Here is a 20,290-nt window from a genome sequence, read left to right as displayed (position 1 = left end):
GCCTACCTGGCTCAGGTGACCAGTGAGGCTGCACCACTGGGCCGTACAGAACACCTAATACATAAGGACACTCTACCAAGGACACTCTACCTACTAAGAATTTCAACAGGATATAAAATGATATAGAAACCATTTAAAAAAAAAACAGTCATAAACGAAGGATACACTTGAAAGAATCAACATCAGATTAGATGAAGCAGAGGATAGAATTGGTAATATGGATGACAAGCTAGAAGCCCAATCAGAGCAGCATAAAGGAAAACGAAGTTTTAAAAATGAGGATAGTTTAAGGGACCTATAGGACATCAACTGTAACATCCACATTATAGAGGTACCAAAAGGAGAGAGAGCAAGGGATTCAAAACCTATTTAAACAAATAATGACTGAAAGCTTTCCTAACCTAGTGAAAGAAAAAGACATATAAGTTCAAGAAGCACAGAAGGTACCAAATAAGATGAATCCCAAGAGGTCCACACCAAGACATATTGTAATTAAAATGCCAAAGATTAAAGATAAAGAATCTTATAAGCAGCAAAAGAAAAGCAATTGGTTACCTACAATGAAGTTCCTAAAAGACTGGAAGCTGACTTCTCAACAAAAACTTTGTAGGCCAGAGGGATTGGCAGGAAATATGTATTCAAAGTAATGAAATGCAAGGACCTGCAATCAAGATTACTCTACCCAGCAAGACTATCATTTAGAATCGAAGGACAGATAAATAGCTTCCCTCACAAGAAAAAACTAAAGGAGTTCATCACCATCAAACCAGTATTATAAGAAATGTTAAAGAGTTTTCTTTATTTTTTTAAACATATTTTTATTGATTTCAGAGAGGAAGGGAGAGGAAGAAAGAGATAGAAGCATCACTGATTGGCTGCTTCCTGCATGCCCCCACTGGAGATCAAGTCCACAATCCAGGCATGCGCCCTGACTGGAAATTGAACCATGATCTCCTGGTTCATAGATCGATGCTCAACCACTGAGCCAAACTGGCCTGGCTAAAGAGCTTTCTTTAAGAAGAAGAAAAAGCCCTAGCCATTTTCCTCAGTGGACAGAGTATCAGCCTGGGGACTGAAAGGTCCCAAGTTCGATCCCAGTCAAGGGCAAATACCTCAGTTGCAGGCTCAACCCACGTCCCTGGTCGAGGAGCATGCAGAAGTCAACCAATGGATATGTCCCTCTCATGTCAATGTCAATGTTCTGTGTCTCTCCCCGTCCCTTCCACTTTCTCTTAAAAAAAAAAAAAGAGTCAATGGAAAAATATCCTCTCGTGAGGATTAACAACAACAAAAATAAATAAAATGCACAGGAAATTTGGATTTTCCCCCTAGCATTTATCCCCATAAAACATAATATGGGCACGGACATGCTCCCAGTAACAAGCAGGAATTACAACTGAAATATGGAAAGGCTTCCTGAATAACAAGGGAAAACTCACAGGAGAGAATCCTGATACCAGAGGACCTAAGGTGGAGACAGCATAGAGACTGGTAGGAGAGGCGGAGTCATGAAAGGGCTGGCTGGGCGCCCACAGACAGCAACTGAAGCCCCAGAGAGATATCTCAGCTTGGGGGGTGAGGGGTGACACTGAGATTTCTGGGATCTAATCCCCAAGCTGGGCTCCCCAGCAGAGAGCACCAAACCTGAGAAGGGTACCCACATAACATCTAGCTGTGAAAAGCAGTGAGGGAGTGGCAGCTGAAAGTTTGGGCACCCTCTTGAAGGGCTAATGCACAAAAATTTCCTATGGAGCCACTCACCTTGTACTCTGGGAGAGGGAGGGTAAAGTGGACTGAAGCTGTGAGAGAACCCAGGTCTGGGGACTAAGGGGATAAAGAAGTCACACACCCCAAGTTTCCTGGGCTGAGTCATTCTCTCATGCAGTGGAGGACATCTTTCCCACATAGACATTTGCCTTGCTTGGGGGGGAAGACAGTTGACACATCCTATTGGAAAACACCTTGCCCTGAGGCCACTTAAAAGATTAAAAGTAACAATTAGCCTCTAGGCAGAAGCAACCATCCCACCCTGTTGAAAAAACTCTCACCACATCTGAGGACAATTACCTGGGGGCAATTCAAGTCGGCATCCTATTAGTCTGTAGACAGAGGCAGTCTCTGGAGGCTTTGAGTCTTTGCCTGATCCAATTTGTCAGAAACGGCCTTTAACACTGCCCTGCACTAGAGATTGAGAGGTGTAGAGGATCTACGTAAAACATGGTCACAAACCCAAACAGACAACCAAAATGAGGAGACAAAGAAACAACCCCAAAATGAAAGAACTAAAAATTCTTCAGAAGAAGAGATAAATGAAGCAGAGATAAGAAATTTAACTGAGCCGAAACCGGTTTGGCTCAGTGGATAGAGCGTCGGCCTGCGGACTCAAGGGTCCCAGGTTCGATTCCGGTCAAGGGCATGTACCTTGGTTGCGGGCACATCCCCAGTGGGGGGTGTGCAGGAGGCAGCTGATCGATGTTTCTCTCTCATCGATGTTTCTAACTCTCTATCCCTCTCTCTTCCTCTCTGTAAAAAATCAATAAAATATATTTTTTTTAAAAAAAGAAATTTAACTGAAACAGAGTTCAGAGTAATAATGGTAAAAATGCTCAACAGTATGAAAAAAGATATAGTAACTATGAAAAAAGAACACTCTGAGATAAAGAATGATATAACACAAATAAAGAACACATTGGAAGGAATACACAGCAGATTATGGGACGCCGAGGATCAAATCAGTGAATTAGAAGACAGAGTTGAAAATATCAATCAGAGAACCAAAAAGAAAAAAACAATTAAAAAACAGGAGGACAGCTTAAGGGAGCTGTGGGACAACATGAAACATAACAATATTCAAATAGCAGGTGTGCCAGAAAAGGCAGAAAGGGAAAAAGGAATAGAGAAGGTGTTTGAAGAAATAATGGCAGAAAACTTTCCTAACCTGGTAAAGGAAAAAGTCACACAAGTTCAGGAGGCACAGAGAACCCCAAACAAGAAGAACCCAAACAGACCCACGCCCAGACACATCATAATTAAAATGCCAAAAATTAAAGACAAAGAGAGAATCTTAAAGGCAGCAAGAGAAAAAAACCTGTTACTTACAAAGGAGTTCCCATAAGTCTGACATCTGATTTCTCATCAGAAACTCTACAGGCCAGAAGGGAATGGCATGAAGTACTCAAGGTAATATAAAGCAAGGATCTGAGACCAAGATTACTATATCCAGCAAGACTATCATTAAAAATAGACAGTCAAATAAAGAGCTTCCCAGACCAAAAAAAGGCTAAAGGAGTTCACCACCCTCAAGCCAGCATTACAAGAAATGCTAAAGGGACTGCTGTTATGGATTGCTGAGAAGAAGAAACAGAAAGAGAAACCTAGCCATACAGAATTAAAATGACTATCAATAAGTACCTCTCAATAATAGCCCTAAATGTAAATGGATTAAAGGCTCCAATCAAAAGGTGTAGGGTAGTTGAATGGATACAAAAACATGACCCAACTATATGTTGTCTATAAGAGACCCACCTCAAAACAAAATACACACACAGGATGAGAGTGAAGGGATGGAAAAAAATTTCCATGCAAATGTAAAAGAAAAAAAAGCTGGAGTAGCAATACTCATATCCGACAAAATAGACTTTAAAATGAAGGCCATCACAAGAGACGACAAAGGTCACCACATAATATTAAAGGGATCAATCCAACAAGAGGATATAACCCTGGTAAACATATATGCACCCAATATAAGTGCACCTAAATATATATATATATATATATATATTTTTTTTTTAAACTTCTAGAGGACTTTAACGAAGAGATTGAAAACAATACAGTCATAGTAGAAGACTTTAACATGCCTCTGACTTCACTCGACAAATCTTCCAGGCAAAAACTTAACAAGGAAACAGAGACTCTAAAGGACACATTGGATCAGATGGATTTAATAGAGATTTACAGGACATTTCACCCCAATGCAGCAGAATATACATTCTTCTCAAGTGCACAAGGATCATTCACAAAGATAGACCACATGTTAGGACACAAAACAAGTCTCTACAAGTTCAAGAAGATTGAAATAATGTCAAGCATCTTCTTAGATCACAATGGAATGAAATTAAAAATCAACTACAGCAAAAAAATTCAAACACATGGAGGCTAAATAGCATGTTATTAAACAATGAATGGGTTACCAACAAGATCAAGAAAGAAATCAAAAACTCCTGGAAACAAATGAAAATGAACACACAACAACCCAAAATCTCTGGGACACAGCAAAAGCAGTCCTGAGAGGGAAGTTCATAGCACTACAGGCATACCTCAAAAAAAAACAAGAGCCCTGACCGGTTTGGCTCAGTGGATAGAGCATCGGCCTTCGGACTGAAGGGTCCCAGGTTCGATTCCAGTCAAGGGCATGTACCTTGGTTGCGGGCACATCCCCAGTAGGGGGTGTGCAAGAGGCAGCTGATCGATGTTTCTCTCTCATTGATGTTTCTAACTCTCTATCCCTCTCCCTTCCTCTCTGTAAAAAATCAATAAAATATATTTTTTTAAAAAAAAGAAAAGAAAAATCAGCAATTAAATAGTTTTATTTAACCCTACAACTTAAAGAACTAGAAGAGAACAACAAGAAAAGCCCAGGGTAAGTAGAAGAAGGAAATAATAAAGATTAGAGCAGAAACAAATAACAAAGAGACTAAAAAATATATATATACAAAAAAAAATCAATGAAACCAAGAGCTGGTTCTTTGAAAGGATAAACAAAATTGATAAACCATTAGCCAGACTCATCAAGAAACAAAGAGAGAGGACCCAAATTAAAAAAATCTGAAACAAAAGCAGAGAAGTAACAACTGTCACCACAGAAATACAAAGGATTGTAAGAAAATACTATGAACAACTATATGCCAACAAGCTGGACAATGTGAATGAAATAGACAAATTCCTATAAAAATACAATCTCCCAAAACTGAGTCAGGAAGAATAAAAAAACCCGAATAGGCCAATAACCACTGATGAAATAGAAGCAGTAATTTAAAAAAACTCCCCCCAAACAAAAACCTAGGTCTGGACGGCTTCACAGGGGTGTTTTTCCAAACATTCAAAGGAGAACTAAGACCTATACTCCTCAAACTATTTCAGAAAATCCAAGAGGAAGGAACAATTCCAAACTCTTTTTATGAGGCCGACATTATCCTAATTCCAAAACCAGATAAAGACACTACAAAGAAAGAGAATTACAGGCCAAATCCCTGATGAATATGGATGCTAAAATCCTCAATAAAATATTAGCAAATTGCATCCAGCAATATATTAAAAAGGTCATATACCATGATCAAGTATATGGTCCCTATTCCAGGGATGCAAGGCTGGTACAATATTCGCAAATCAATAAATGTGATACATCACATAAACAAATTGCAAGACAAAAATCCCATGATCATATCAATAGACACAGAAAAAGCATTCGACAAAATCCAACACCCATTTTTGATAAAAACTCTCAGCAAAGTTGGAATAGAGGGAGCATATCCCAACAATATAAAGGCCATTTATGACAAACCTATAGCCAACATCATACTCAATGGGCAAAAACTAAAACCATTTCCCCTAAGACCAGGAAAAAGACAGGAATGCCCACTTTCACTACTCCTGTTCGTCATAATACTGGAAGTGCTAGCCATAGTGATCAGACAAGAAGAAATAAGTGGCATCCAAATTGGGAAAGGAGAAGTAAAGCTCATGTTCATGGATGGGTAGAATCAACATCATTAAAATGTCCGTACTACCCAAAGCAATCTATAGATTCAGTGCAATCCCAATTAAGATACCAAAGGAATATTTCACAGACCTAGAACAAACTCTCCAAAAATTCATCGGGAATAAAAAAAAGACCCGGAATAGCTGCAGCAATCCTGATAAATAAGAATAAAGTTGGAGGGATCACAATACCAGATATCAAGCTATATTACAAAGCCACTGTTCTCAAAACTGCTTGGTACTGGCACAAGAATAAACATATAGACCAATGGAAACAACAGAGAACCTGGAAATTGACCCAAGCCATTATGCTGAGTTAATATTTGACAAAGGAGGCAAGAACATATGATGGAGACAAGACAGTCACTTCAAAAATGATGTTGGGAAAATTGGACAGATACATACAAAAAAATGAAACTAGATCACCAACTTACACCACACACAAAAATAAACTAAAAATGGATAAAGGATTTAAACATAAGATGGGAAACCATAAAAATCTTAGATGAAGCCATAGGCAGCAAAATATCAGACATATGTCATAGCAATATCTTTACCGATATAGCTCCTAGGGCAGTGGTCGGCAAACTCATTAGTCAACAGAGCCAAATATCAACAGTACAACGATTGAAATTTCTTTTGAGAGCCAAATTTTTTAAACTTAAACTTCTTCTAACGCCACTTCTTCAAAATAGACTCGCCCAGGCCATGGTATTTTGTGGAAGAGTCACACTCAAGGGACCAAAGAGCCGCATGTGGCTCGCGAGCCGCAGTTTGCTGACCACGGTCCTAGGGCAATGGAAACTAAGGAGAAAATAAACAAATGGGACTACATCAAAATAAAAAGCTTCTGCACAACAAAAGAAACCATCAACAAAACAACAAGAAAGCCCACTGGATGGGAGAACATATTTGCCAATGTTATCTCCGATAAGGGTTTAATCTCCAAAATTTACAGGGAACTCATACAATTTAACAAAAGGAAGATAAACAATCCAATCAAAAATGGGCATAGGACCTAAATAGACACTTTTCAAAAGAGGACATAAAGAAGGCCAAGAGATATATGAAAACATGCTCAAAGTCACTAATCATCTGAGAGATGCAAATCAAAACGACAATGAGGTACCATCTCACACCTGTCAGAATGGCTATCATCAACAAATCAACAAACGACAAGTGTTGGTGAGGATGCGGAGAAAAAGGAACCCTCGTGCACTGCTGGTGGGAATGCAGACTGGTGCAACCACTGTGGAGAATAGTATGGAGTTTCCTCAAAAAACTAAAAATGGAACTCCCATTTGACCCAATAATCCCACTTCTAGGAATATATCCAAAGAAATCAGAAACACCAATCAGAAAGGACATATGCACCCCTATGTTCATAGCAGCACAATTTACAATAGCTAAGATTTGGAAACAGCCTAAATGCCCATCAGCAGATGAGTGGATTAAAAACAGTGGTATATCTATACAATGGAATACTATGCTGCTGTAAAAAAAGAAGGAACTCATACCATTTGCAACAGCATGGATGGACCTGGAGAGCATTATGCTCAGTGAAATCAGCCAGTTGGAGAAAGATAAATATCACATGATCTCACTCATTTGTGGAATATAATGAACAACATAAACTGAAGAATAATAATAGAGCCAGAGGGACAAAATAATATTTTAGAATATAATAGAAGTAATCCTGTTATTTGCAGATTTTTAATATTTCCTACAACTTTTACGATATCATACTATGTTGGTACAGTTTTGGTAATATTACTATACTTAAAATCCTTTTTTTCTTAAAATATTAATGTTTATTGCATGTAATACTATTAAATTTAAGATAGTTTTTCTTAAATAATTGGTGTTTACTGCATGTAACATTATTATATTTAAAATTGTTTTTCTTGAGATATTAATGTTTATTGCATGTATTATTATATTTAAGATAATTTTTCTTAAAATATTAATGTTTATTGCATGTAACATTATTATATTTAAAATCATTTTTCTTGAAATAAAAAAAGTTCCCATTTGAAAAAAAATAAAAAATAAAATGCATTTCCTGAGGATATTTTTTTTCTCCTGAGGACATATTTTTTAAAAAAACAAAAAACATAATATGTATTATAGTACTTTTAAAAAAACATTTATGTTTGTCTTTCCCACAGAAGATAAGCATCACAAGGGCAGATATCTTTCTCTGCTTTGTTAACTACTATATCATCATCTAGAATAGGACTTGACCACAGAGTAAGTATCCAGTAAGTACAGTTTAAGTGAATTAATGAATGAGCACTAAAAAAAATGTTAACTATTAGTACCTTTACACAAACAATAGGCCCACAACAAAATCTTTTCCCAAATAAAAGATAAGTTGTCCTCACAGAGATTAGTTTTTCCATCATCCCAGAACAAAAGGCAAAAAACTTAGAAAGGCACATAAGGAACTGTTGGACATTGAAATTGGGTCTCAAAAGAACTGTTGGCCCAGAACGAAACTCACTACAGACTGATTCATTTGCCTGTCACCATAACCATTATTGCTTGTCTCATTTTCAGTTCTTATAAGTGTATTTCTAATAGCACATGATCTCACTCATCTAGGGGAAATAATGAACAACATAGACTGATGAACAAGAACAGACCCAGAAACAAGGAGGCATGGATCAGACTGTCGGGCCTCAGAGGGAGGATAGGGAAGGGTGGGGGTAAAGGGGAGAGATCAACCAAAGGACTTGTGTGCAAGCATATGAGCCTAACCAGCGGTTAAGGACAACAGGGGGGTGGGGGCATGTGTGGGGAGGAGTGTGGGATGGGAATGGGGGGATGAGGACAAATACGTGATACCTTAATCAATAAAGAAATTTAAAAAAAAAACTCAGAAAGGTTTTACAATAGCAGTTGCCGTCTCTATCTTCACTACACCCCTCTCAAGTCTTCTGCTTTCCTGAGGATGTCAGTGTCCATACGATGGCCATGCAATTCCCCTGACTCATCATCCCATATCTTCCTCAGCTCTGATGACCTTTGCTTCCATTCCACGTAAGCTGCCCACAGGAATGGCCCTTGTGATCCTCTTTAAAGAGCCATATTTCTGAAATCTTAAACTCTAATCTTCTGTTCTTTGTACTTACCCTCTATGGAAGATTGCATTTTCCAAGGTGGCTGCCAACAAGCTCTCCCATCCTACGTGCTCTTCTGCATTGTGAAGCTGGCCTCTGCTCCTATGTAGAGGTCAGGTCGATGTTCTTTCCCCTTGAATCCACGAGGGTCTGTGACTGTGACAAAAATGATGCTCTGTACTTTCCAAGACTGTATCATAAAAGATAATATCACTTCTCTGTGTCTAAAGGCAGAGAGGAGTATTGTGTGGGTTTAGAACATGGGTTGGAAAGTTGTCTTCTTGGGATGCTTGCTCTTTGAAACCAGCTGCCATGCTGCTAGGAAGCCCATGCCACACAGAGAGGCTGCATATAGCTCTTCCAGCCCACAGCCCCAGGTCTTAGCTGACAGCCAACAACAGTTGCCAGTCATAGGACTGAAGAAGCCTTTGAGGTAACTCCAGCCCCAGCCTTGGCAACAGCACGAGAGACCTGGGTGAAAACCACCTAGCTGAATCCAGTCGACTCCCAGAATCATGGGAGGAAAAATAGATTGTTGTTTTAAGCCTCTAAAATTTTGGGGTTATACATTATGCAGCAAGAGTAACTAAAATACCCTTCTTTCCTTCTAGTTCTCTAGTTGTGTTTTTTTGTTTTGTTTTAATCCTCACCCGAGGATTTTTTTTATTTTTAAATATATTTTATTGATTTTTTACAGAGAGGAAGAGAGAGGGATAGAGAGTTAGAAACATCAATGAGAGAGAAACATTGATCAGCTGCCTCCTGCACACCTCCTACTGGGGATGTGCCCGCAACCAAAGTACATGCCCTTGACTGGAATCAAACTTGGGAGCTTTCAGTCCGCAGGCCGACGCTCTATTCACTGAGCCAAACCAGTTAGGATCCGAGGATTTATTATTATTATTATTATTATTATTATTATATTATTATATGAATATTAGCTATCAGGGTATTTTTCCATTGATTTTTAGAGAGAAATATCGATGTGAGAGAAACAAATTAATTGGTTGACTTCTGCATGTGGCCCAGGCCTGGGAGGAGCTTGCAACCGAGGTATATGCCCTCGACCAGAATTGAACCCAGGACCCTTCGGTCCGCAGGCCGACACTCTATCCACTGAGCCAAACTGGCTAAGGTGCTCTCTAGTTCTCTTACTCACCAAACCTAGTCTCTCTCTGGAAGCCAGCTGTGCCTTAATCAATGTTTTCTCCATATCCCAACAGGAGACAGGCCAGGGCATCTCCCTGCTCTTCATGGCTATTTCCAGACTATTTTTCATCATGCTTGGGTAAACCTAAATGTCTCTGTATCTCCTGCATTCTATCACTTTAAATACTCAGTTGATGTGACTGCAGCAAGTCCTGACTTTATGTGGTTCACTCCCTAATGATTTCTGAGATTCTCTGCAGAGGCTCATGTGTCACCTATAAAGAGGTGAGTTAATTTGCTCACAGTTTACACTCCAGCAAACAGTGAGGCCAAATACCAGCTATGCCTGGCTTTCTCTGCACATCACACTTTCCTTTCTTAGTTATTTTTAAATTTATTGATGAGAGTGAGAGAGAGAAAAACACCGACCCGCTGCTCCACCCATCAGTTGACGCTTGTATGTGCCCTGACTGGGGATCAAATTTACAACCTTGGTGTATCAGGATGATGCTCTAACCAACTGAGATACCCGACCAGGGCCACTCTTGATTTTCTTGCATGCATTTTCTTTACTATGTAAGACAAGAACGCTTTTGAGCTAATCAATGTTCATGCTTTCTGTTTAAAGTAAAAACATATAATAAACAAACCCCTGCCAAAATGCTGAATTCCTAGTGGGATTATGTGTTAAAAACAGTTGTCTTCAAATATAACTCCTATGAATGTATCATTTTCTTTATTTTAAAACTTCTTAGAGACTTCCCAAGACTCTCTATGAACTCCTCAACAAGTCACGGGAAACCCAAGAATAAATTATTCAAAAATAATTAACAAAAGGCTTTGCCTTCCTTCATAATTTAGTAGTAACCATTTCTATGCCTTGCTGGCATAGAAAATATCTTGTTGAAGAAGCTTCTGTGTGTTAGGAATCATCTAGCAACGTCTTGGCCATGAGTTGTACACAGCACAAGCTAAGCCTAATCTTTTATATAAGAAACGCATTTCACAAAAACATATTACATGAAGGTATCAGAGGAACTGGTCTGGACTAAGGGCAGAGAGGAGTATTATGTGGGTTTAGAACATGGGTTGGAAAGCAGCTCTACCTCTTCACTAGATGCATTTGCCTACAAAGGTACTTAACCTCCCTCTGCTTCAGTATCTTCATCTATAAAATTGGGATGGCAATAGTACCTGCCTTAGAGGGTTTGGGGAGGATTAAATACATGGTGCCTGGCACAGAGTAAGTGCTCAATAAATGCTGACAATTGGTATCTTAATCTTTAAGATTGGTTAGCCGAAACTGGTTTGGCTCAGTGGATAGAGCATCGGCCTGCGGACTGAAAGGTCCCAGGTTCGATTCCGGTCAAGGGCACGTACCTTGGTTGCGGGCACATCCCCAGTGGGAGATGTGCAGGAGGCAGCTGATCGATGTTTCTCTCTCATTGATGTTTCTAACTCTCTATCCCTCTCCCTTCCTCTCTGTAAAAAATGAATTAAAAAAAAATTATATATATATATATATATATATATATATATATATATATATATATATGATTGGTTAAAAGAAAAGACCAGCATTTCGTGAAAACAAATTCTTCCAGAAGCAATTAATTAAAATAAAGTGCTATTTGAAAACTAAAATGATCATATTGAGTAAATGCTATCCAAAATTTAATTTTGGATCTATATTCTAATAATTCCATGAAACACATTAGAAGAACATTTATCAACTAATTTTAAAATGTAGACCACACCAACTTATAGGTACAAGCAAGATCGCATTAAAGTTATAACTGAATCTTGTGAATTTTAAACACCAGATGATTATACAAGAATTTAGTTCCCCTCCCCAGGTATATCTGGAGATCTCAAAAAAAAAAAAAAGTGTCTTTATGTGTGCATGTATTTGTCTTTTGGTTCACCAGACTGATGGTTAAAATCTCAGCTCTTCCATGGACAAGCTATGGGCAAGTTACCTGTTACTTATCTATTGCTGCTTTACAAATTATTCTAAAACTTGGTGGCTTAAAACAGCAAAAGTCACTTTATTATTTCTCATGGTTTCTGTGGGTTGGGAGTTTTGGAAGAGCTTGGCTGGTTCAGTATCTCTCATGTGGCTGAAATCAGACAGCGGTTAGAACAAGAACATGGGAATGGGAGCAGCTGAGCTGGCTGGGCATCTCTTTCTCCCTCTTCATGTAGTTTCAGAACCTCCCTGTGTGGTCACTCCATGTGGGTTAGTTTGAGCTTCCTCACAGCATGGCCGCCTCAGGGCAGTCAGACTTCTTCCATGGCAGCTCAGGGCTCCAGGATAAGTATTCCAGTAAACAGGTGAAGAGTGAATTTCCTTTTCTGGCCTACCTTGGAAGTCATACTGCCTTATTTATGCTGCATTCTATAAGTTACAAAAGAGCCAGAAGCCTGCACAGATTCAAATGGGAAGGAATAGACCCATTTCTCAGTGGTAGAAGAATCAAGGTTACAGTGCAGAATACCATGTGGGTTAGGACCTAACCGTTAGGTGATATGTCAGCCATCTCTGGAAAATGCAATCTGCCACATAACAACTTATCCAAACCTAAGTTTCTCATCTGTGAAAGGTGGTTAATAATATCTACCTAATAGAGTTATAGTGAGAACTAAGTGAATAAATACATGGGAAGCACTTAGAATAGTACCTGGCATGCTCCATAAATACTAGCTATTATTATCACCACTAGGGGCCCAGTGCATGAATTTGTGCACCTTGAAAGGAACTATGGGCCACGAGGCTGTGGTGGGCACAGGGGTGGATCTCAGCCCATCCTCCGAGCCACTGTCTGGCCCCTCCCACCATGGCCCCAAGTCTCCTGTCTGCTGGCAGCCCCACTCCCACTGCCACCACCACTCCCACGCGCTGATGGCGCCGACCCCACTGGCACTCGCTGACAGTGCAGAGTGATTGGGGCCGGCGCCAGCAGCAGGTATGAGTGGGGCCAGCAACATCAGTAGGTGTGAGCGGCAGCTGCTGCCCCGATCGCCCCTCAGGAGCAGGAGGAGGTGGAGAAGCCCTGAGGGGCAATCAGGGCCGGCAGCCGCTGCTCACACCCACTGACGGTGCCAAGCAATCAGGGCCAGCGCTGAGTGCGCTGGCAACGGCTGTGAGCGGCAGCTCTGGCTCCAGCAGTGGGTGTGAGCGCGGCCGGTGCTGGTAGCTGGTGAGAGGACTGCTGTGCACGGGAGCAAAGAATTTTCAGTAACCATTAGAGGCTCGCCCCGATGACAGCGACTGGCGCCCCACCTTGGTCTGGCACCCCCTCTCACCTGCTCCACCATCCCACCGTGGCCAACGCCCGCTATGTTCCATGCTCTGCCACTTGCTGCTGATGCCTGCCATATTCCGCGTGCCCCCCCCCCCCCCCCCGGTGATTAGCGCATGTCATAGCGACCGGTTGTTCTCTAGTTCAATCTATTTGCATATTAGGGTTTTATATATATAGATTATCATCATCAATAGTTTCATTGCTCACTTAACCAAGATTGTGCAGTCACGGCCCCCACAGGGCCTTAGAAATGTCTCTCTGAGCTGAAGTACACCACTGTCTCTGACCTCTATTTCCCTGAATCACAGTCACTGTCTATAAATCTACCATCGTTGGTGTCCCTGCTGGCTGAGCCAAGACGCTGCAGCTGTTTGTCCCCACAGCTTCTCTGAGATGCCAGTGAGTAAATCCCACACTGACTATTTGCAATCCCCTGCTGCCATTTGCCTCAGCATAATTATTGCTACCAAGTCCAAACTCTGGCAGGCAAGCCAACATTTCCACAGAGGAGCCACCTCTGAACTGACCTCCCCCCATATCCTGCTGTTACCTCACCCCTGAGGGGCAAAGGTCCTGCTCGTTCCCCCAGCCATGAATGTCTATGAAAAGCAGGTAAAACAATCAAACAAGCAAATAACTCCCTCCCTCAGCATTATGCTCAGTTGTGGAGGCTGTTGTCTGGGCCCCAAAATAAAGAATTGTGTAGTAAAATCATTTTCTCAACTGTCTCTCTTCTGAAGCACAGACACTTCCAGATGGGTTCTGACATCAGAACTGTGCCTTTCCCTCTGTACTCCTACTCCTCTCTCCTCGCCCTGGCCCTGGCCCTGGCCCTGGTTGAATATCTGGCTAGCACAGCAGGTGCCATTAGGAATGTGGTAGATTCCACAGTCTGCTTCCACTGGGTCCCGACAAATCCTTCCTACATATTCATATAGTTCTAAATGGTGGGCAGGGTTGAAGTTGGTTTTCCCCTGAGTCCCCCATTTAGATCAGTAGATGCTGATGGGTACTTAAGATAAAGGGAGCCATTTTGGCGCAGACATTGAATGCATTTAGGTCCCAGCTCCTGCCTGCCAGGATACCCTGTTATCCCTACCAGAACCCCCGTAATCACTTCCCTGTTCAGGAGGTGGCCATGTATTTGGGAGAGAGTTTTCATGATTTCCTTGACTTCTGATGTGATGGAAGAACTGTTACCCTGGACGGATAAGATGGACCCACTAGGAACAGATTTCAGTAGGTGTTTTGAAGGTGAGGAGGGGCATGAAAAGCTAGCTCACCCAGAGTTAGATTCGGCCCTGGGGAAGGAGGGGCCACAGCTGGAGGCTGAAGAAGCAATGTCACAAGTACTTCTGTGGGCTCTGGGGCCCACACCATGCGTGCTGATTGTGTCAGTGTGGTTTAGAGGGGAGTGGGGGACTCAGAGTATGGACGGCATCAGGAGATCCAGCCCCACTGCAGTGGACATCTGGTTCTCTCCTACATTTGATTTATCTCCACCTAAGGAGCAGAGCCCACCTCCCACTGAAAGAGCTGAAAACACCAGACACTTGCTTTTCCCAGCAATGCTGGAGGTAGAATGTGGGGAGACCCACAGGCCTTGTGTTAGGGAGGGCAGGATCTATGTCTAGTTTCTGAAGGTGACAGTGACAGGGTTCTGGTGCCTGTGGGGGAAGGCCGGGAGTCCAACCAGGGGATTAGGGAGAGGTGTCAACCAGAGCAGCTTCCAGATGGGATCTGGGCCTTGATTGCTGTCTACAGAGCTTCCCATCTTTTCCCTGACCATCTAGGAATTTTACAAACTATCCAATATCTCTTTTTTTTAATATTTTAAATTGATTTTGAGAGAGAGAGAGATTTGTTGTTCCACTTATTTATGCATTCATTAGTTGATTCTTATATGTGCCCTGACCAGGGATGGAACCCACAACCTTGGCATATTTGGTGTGTCAGGCCAATGCTCTAACCAACTGAGCTACTCAGCCAGGACTATCCAATAACCCTTTTTAAAAATATATATTTTATTGATTTTAGAGAGGAAGGAAGAGGGAGGGAGAGCGAAATAGAAACATCAATGAGAGAGAATCATTGATTGGCTGCCTCCTGCACACCCCCTACTGGGGATCGAGCCCGCAACCCAGGCATGTGCCCTTGGCCGGAATTGAACCCGGGACCCTTCAGTCCGCAGGCCGACGATCTATCGATTGAGCCAAAGTAGCTAAGGCTATCCAATATCCTTTTAATACTTTTTTCTTCTTTTTAAATTAGCCAGAGTTGATTGTGATGCTTGCCCATAGGACCTTTACTAATACTGACATGAAGCATTTTTTAACTCCAGAAACTTCAGAGCACAGTGCCTTCAGCTAGAACACCAGTATCTAGAATGCCAGGAGATGAGAGAGAAAGAATTCTGGAATTTGAAGTTTAAATTTTTAATTAAGGACTATCAATCTTTTTAAATATATTTTATTGATTTTTTTATAGAGAGGAAGGGAGAAGGATAGAGAGTTAAAAACATCAATTAGAGAGAAATATCAATTAGCTGCCTCCTGCACACCTCCTACTGGGGATATGCCCACAACCAAGGTACATGCCCTTGACCAGAATCAAACCTGGGACTTTTCAGTCCGCAGGCTGACGCTGAGCCAAACCGGTTAGGGCTATCAATCGTTTTTTAAGAAGCTCTTTTAATGCCCTTACTTATAGCAGGTGATATAAGAAGGTGGTAAGAAGAGAGGAAGGGACAGAAAGTAGGGAAAATAGAAAGAAAAACAAAGGCAGAAAACATTTAAAGCTGACAGTCTCACTTTCATACAACTCTAAATAATTTCAGCAGCAGTATGAAATGTCCAAGTCAGGGGATTCGGGGTGTGCTGGTAGCATTATCACCATTCAAAGGGAGGCCTAAAGTTCATTTCCCAGTGAAGGTACTTCAAGGTTAGGGATGTCCTGGCATATGGAAGGAGGAGTCCAGAGTCTGGCCATGGGTGGGCCACTTAACTTGTCTTTGCCTCAATGTCCTTGAAAGAAAAATGGAATTTATTTACCATAAATTCAAATGTTCTTGAAAAAGAAACAAGAAAGTAACCCCAGCCCTTCCTGGTTTTGCTCAGTGGATGGAGTGTCGGCCTGCGGACGCAAGTGTCCCAGGTTTGATTCCGGTCAAGGGCACATGCCTGTGTTGGGGGCTCGGTCCAATGTACAGGAGGCAGCCAATCAATGGTTCCCTCTCATCATTGATGTTTCTATCTCTCTCTTCTCTCCCTTCCTCTCTGAAATCAATTTTTAAAAAAGTAACCCCAGAAGGGGAGTTTAATAATGCTCCATGATAGGACCCACAATAAGAACAAACTGTATTTGAATCAGAGCTCACCCAGAATGGGAGAGGGTGGAGGTGCTGGGGAGCTTGTAGGGGTCACAGCTGCACACTCTGCCCCTGAGTCTGCTTACATCAGCAGCCCACTGCACAGCCAGCCAGTCAGTCTTGTGCCATCAACTGCAGTCACTGGCCAGGCCTTTATCATTATTTTAGAGTGTACTCTTTCTACTTGTTAAAAAAAAAAAGTTTACCCTGGCAGATGTGGCTCACTTGGTTGGAGTGTCTTCCCGTACATGTGTCTACCCCTTCAAGGGGTCTTGGGTTTGACTCCCAATCAGGACAGGTGCCCAGGTTGCAATGCGATCCCCAATCAGGCATGTGCAAGAAGTAATCGATCCATGTTTTTCTCTCACATTGATGTTTCTCTCCCCCCCCCCCCCTTCTTCTTTCTCTCTTTAGAATTCATATAAGCATGTCTTTGGGTGAGGATTAAAAAAAAAAAAAAAGATTTCTATAAAATAGTATGCCAGCAACAGCCTCATACATCTCATGTTTACCTCATTTCTTGATTACATCATCTTCTCGTGTGTTGTCTTTACCGTAACATGCTGTACATGCTTGTAGCTTAGGAGCAATAGTCTGTACCACATAGCCTAGGTGTGTAGTAGACTATACTGTCTAGGTTTGTGTAAAGACACTCCATGATGTTCACACAATGAAAAAAATCACCTAATGATGCACTTCTGTTGCTAAGTGACATATGGCTGTATTTTATTCCTTAGAAGCAAGTCACCAGGTCCAACCCACACTTAAGAGGATTGTGTTATACAAGAGAGTGAATACCAGAAGGCGGGGTTATTGGGAGCCATGTCAACCAGTTGCTTATCACAGATGGTGTGCAGAAGGTAGGGAAAGGGTCAGAATCATAAAATTGTAGGATTTTCTGGTTGAAAAGAAAAGGCCCTGTAAATCTAGCCACCCACATGAGGCCTGAGTTCTTGAAATAGCCCCCTCCCAAGAGATTTTCATTCTATCTGCACAATGACATGGTTATAAATGTTACCATAGTTATACTGGGCTAGAAACCACCGGCCTGTAACATTCACCCATGCCCATGCAGGCACCCTATGACCTATGAAAATGGTGAAAAAGTCAGAAGATTCCATTCTCTTTAAATAATGGTTAACTGCTTTGATGAAAACTGAAAAGCGAATTGTAAATAAAAAATTGGTCTAATTTTTAAAATAACCTGAAACATGTAGAATGTTTCTGCAATTAGTCATCCACATATTTTGACATAAAACACCAATGATCTCCCTAAAGAGCTGGACAAATCAGCAAGTTCTAAAGAAAAGAGTAGGAGTGTTTAGTATAACCAAAACCTGAGATCAGTTAAAAGTTCAGCAGTTAAAAATTCCAGAACTAAGAAAAACAATTTAAAAGAAAGGGAAGGCCCTAGTGCTTTACTCCTTTAATATTAGGATGTTTTTCATATGCAATTCTGAATTTGGCAAGAAGTGTGAACTGTGGCCCAGTGACTGGCAGCCAGCACTTTAGAGTTCACAGCACACTCTCTGGGAAACTGTTGGCATCAAAGCTGTGGTATCATGCTTGATCACTCACTTATTCACCAGGCCTGGCTCAAATGGCTGTTTTTATAAAAGTCAACGCTACCCTCAAAGATTGTAGAAGGTAATTTAGGTCATAAAAAAGCAATGACGGTAGGAAGGAAGGAAGAGGGAAAAAGAAAGGAAGACCCTCCATTCCTCAAATACTCCCTCATATAGGGTGATTACAAGACTATAGAAATATATGTAAGGTCTACCTTGAGGACTACAGCACTATTTTGGTTGTGTGCTTATTTGGAAACGAATCTTAACTCATAGAACAGCCAAGATGAAAGGATCTTAGGGAACATGTGTTCTTACCCCCAATTTTAAAAATAAGGAAACTCGCCTAGCTGGTTTGGTTTAGTGGATAGAGCGTCAGCCTGCATACTGAAAGGTCCCGAGTTCTATTCCAGTCAATGGCACATGCCCAGGATTCGGGCTCGGTTCCCAGTGGGGGCATGCAGGAGGCAGCCAATCAATGATTCTCTCTCATCATTGATGTTTCTATCTCTCTCTCCCTCTCCCTTCCTCTCTGAAATCAATAAAAATATATATTTTTAAGAAGTATCACCATTCTTTTAAAAAAATGAGGAAACTGGGTTCCAAAGAAGCTAATAACTTACCAAGTAGAGAAGAGCAACTCTTAGGTCAGGCATTCCCACAAGGGATCCAATATGGAACAGCTAAAGCCGACACAGTAATGTCTCTACCTCGGGAAAGAACCAGTTCGTCCTTTGCTTTTGCATCCGCTCCAGTAAGCAGTATTTCTCAACTCTGTGTTTGTGCAAACTCTTGAGCAGCACAAACTCCTCAACTAAGAGACACTCCACTCTGTTTGCAATTGAGGGCAAAGGCTGGGATGATTTGGCCCTGCTTTCCCAGATGCCTAAGGTGACAAAAAAGACCTCTTTTTTTTTTTTTTCTTAGTTGAGAAGAGACCAGGCTCATCAAGTAGGAGTAAAAGTTACTTTACTCTTGAAGTAAAAAAAAGAAAGGAAGGAAGGAAGGAAGGAAGGAAGGAAGGAAGGAAGGAAGGAAGGAAGGAAGGAAGAGAGAGAAAGAAAGAAGGAAGGAAGGAGAAAGAAAAATAAAGGCATTTAAACTTGAGGAAAACGTTGCCTGATTACATTCTGTATAACACTTCACAACTGGTCAAATGGCAGGGGATAAACCCAAAAACATATTTGATGTTAGTGCTAGTAGAGATTGAAATAAGTTGTCTGCTTTTCTGTATATTTTCCTTCAGCCCAAATGAAACTTGACTTCCAGTCCCAGATGTAAAATAAAAAACATGGAAATGCAAGATAGCATATTGAAAACACCGAAGAGTGACAAGGAGGAAAGTTGTATCCAGAGGCATTCAATGAAATTCAATACGAAGAGATAAGGAAAGGGAAAAGTGGAGGGTGAAGAGACATTTTGAGAGTTGATCAAGGCATTTCTTTCAGAAATGGTGTTTATTGGCCTCTACTCCATTAAAATATTACCCCTGGAAACAAGATCACTATTTATTCCCTGTGGTTCCCAGAATACCAAAAAAGGAAGGGAGAAAAAGACAGGGGGAGGAGAGAGAAAAAGAAGGAGGATTTGAGCAAAAACGGGAAATCACCATGAAAGTTAAGGGCAGGGCAAGCCCTTGCTTCACTGTTTCCCCCTCCAATTCCTATTTGCATAAGAAAGGATTCCAAGCCCTATTTTGGCTCTCTCTCATATTTCTAAGTCCATGCCTGTTCCTCATGTAATTAATTAGAGAGGAAGGCTGTGAGCTAATACAATCTGCTCCCCCATCACTTCTGGAATTTTCCCTGTGGGAATAAACACAATGAAGTCAGACAATGCAAACATTCACTCCAGGGCAGCCAAGGATGACTTTGTTCTGATGAACCAGAACAAGGCTTAACTAGATGTGCCAGGGAGCAACTTAAGCAAAGTGGAAATGAAAAATAATTTTCCACTTCTAGATATAGTCAAATGTATTAGCAATAGCTTTGGCTCTAAGAAAATCCAGTAAATAACAAGGGATCA

The sequence above is a fragment of the Cnephaeus nilssonii genome, assembly GCF_951640355.1.
Source record: "Cnephaeus nilssonii genome assembly, chromosome: 2".
In the NCBI taxonomy this organism is placed as follows: domain Eukaryota; kingdom Metazoa; phylum Chordata; class Mammalia; order Chiroptera; family Vespertilionidae; genus Cnephaeus; species Cnephaeus nilssonii.
The sequence above is the reverse complement of the archived record's forward strand: the minus strand, read 5'-3'. Positions refer to the sequence as shown.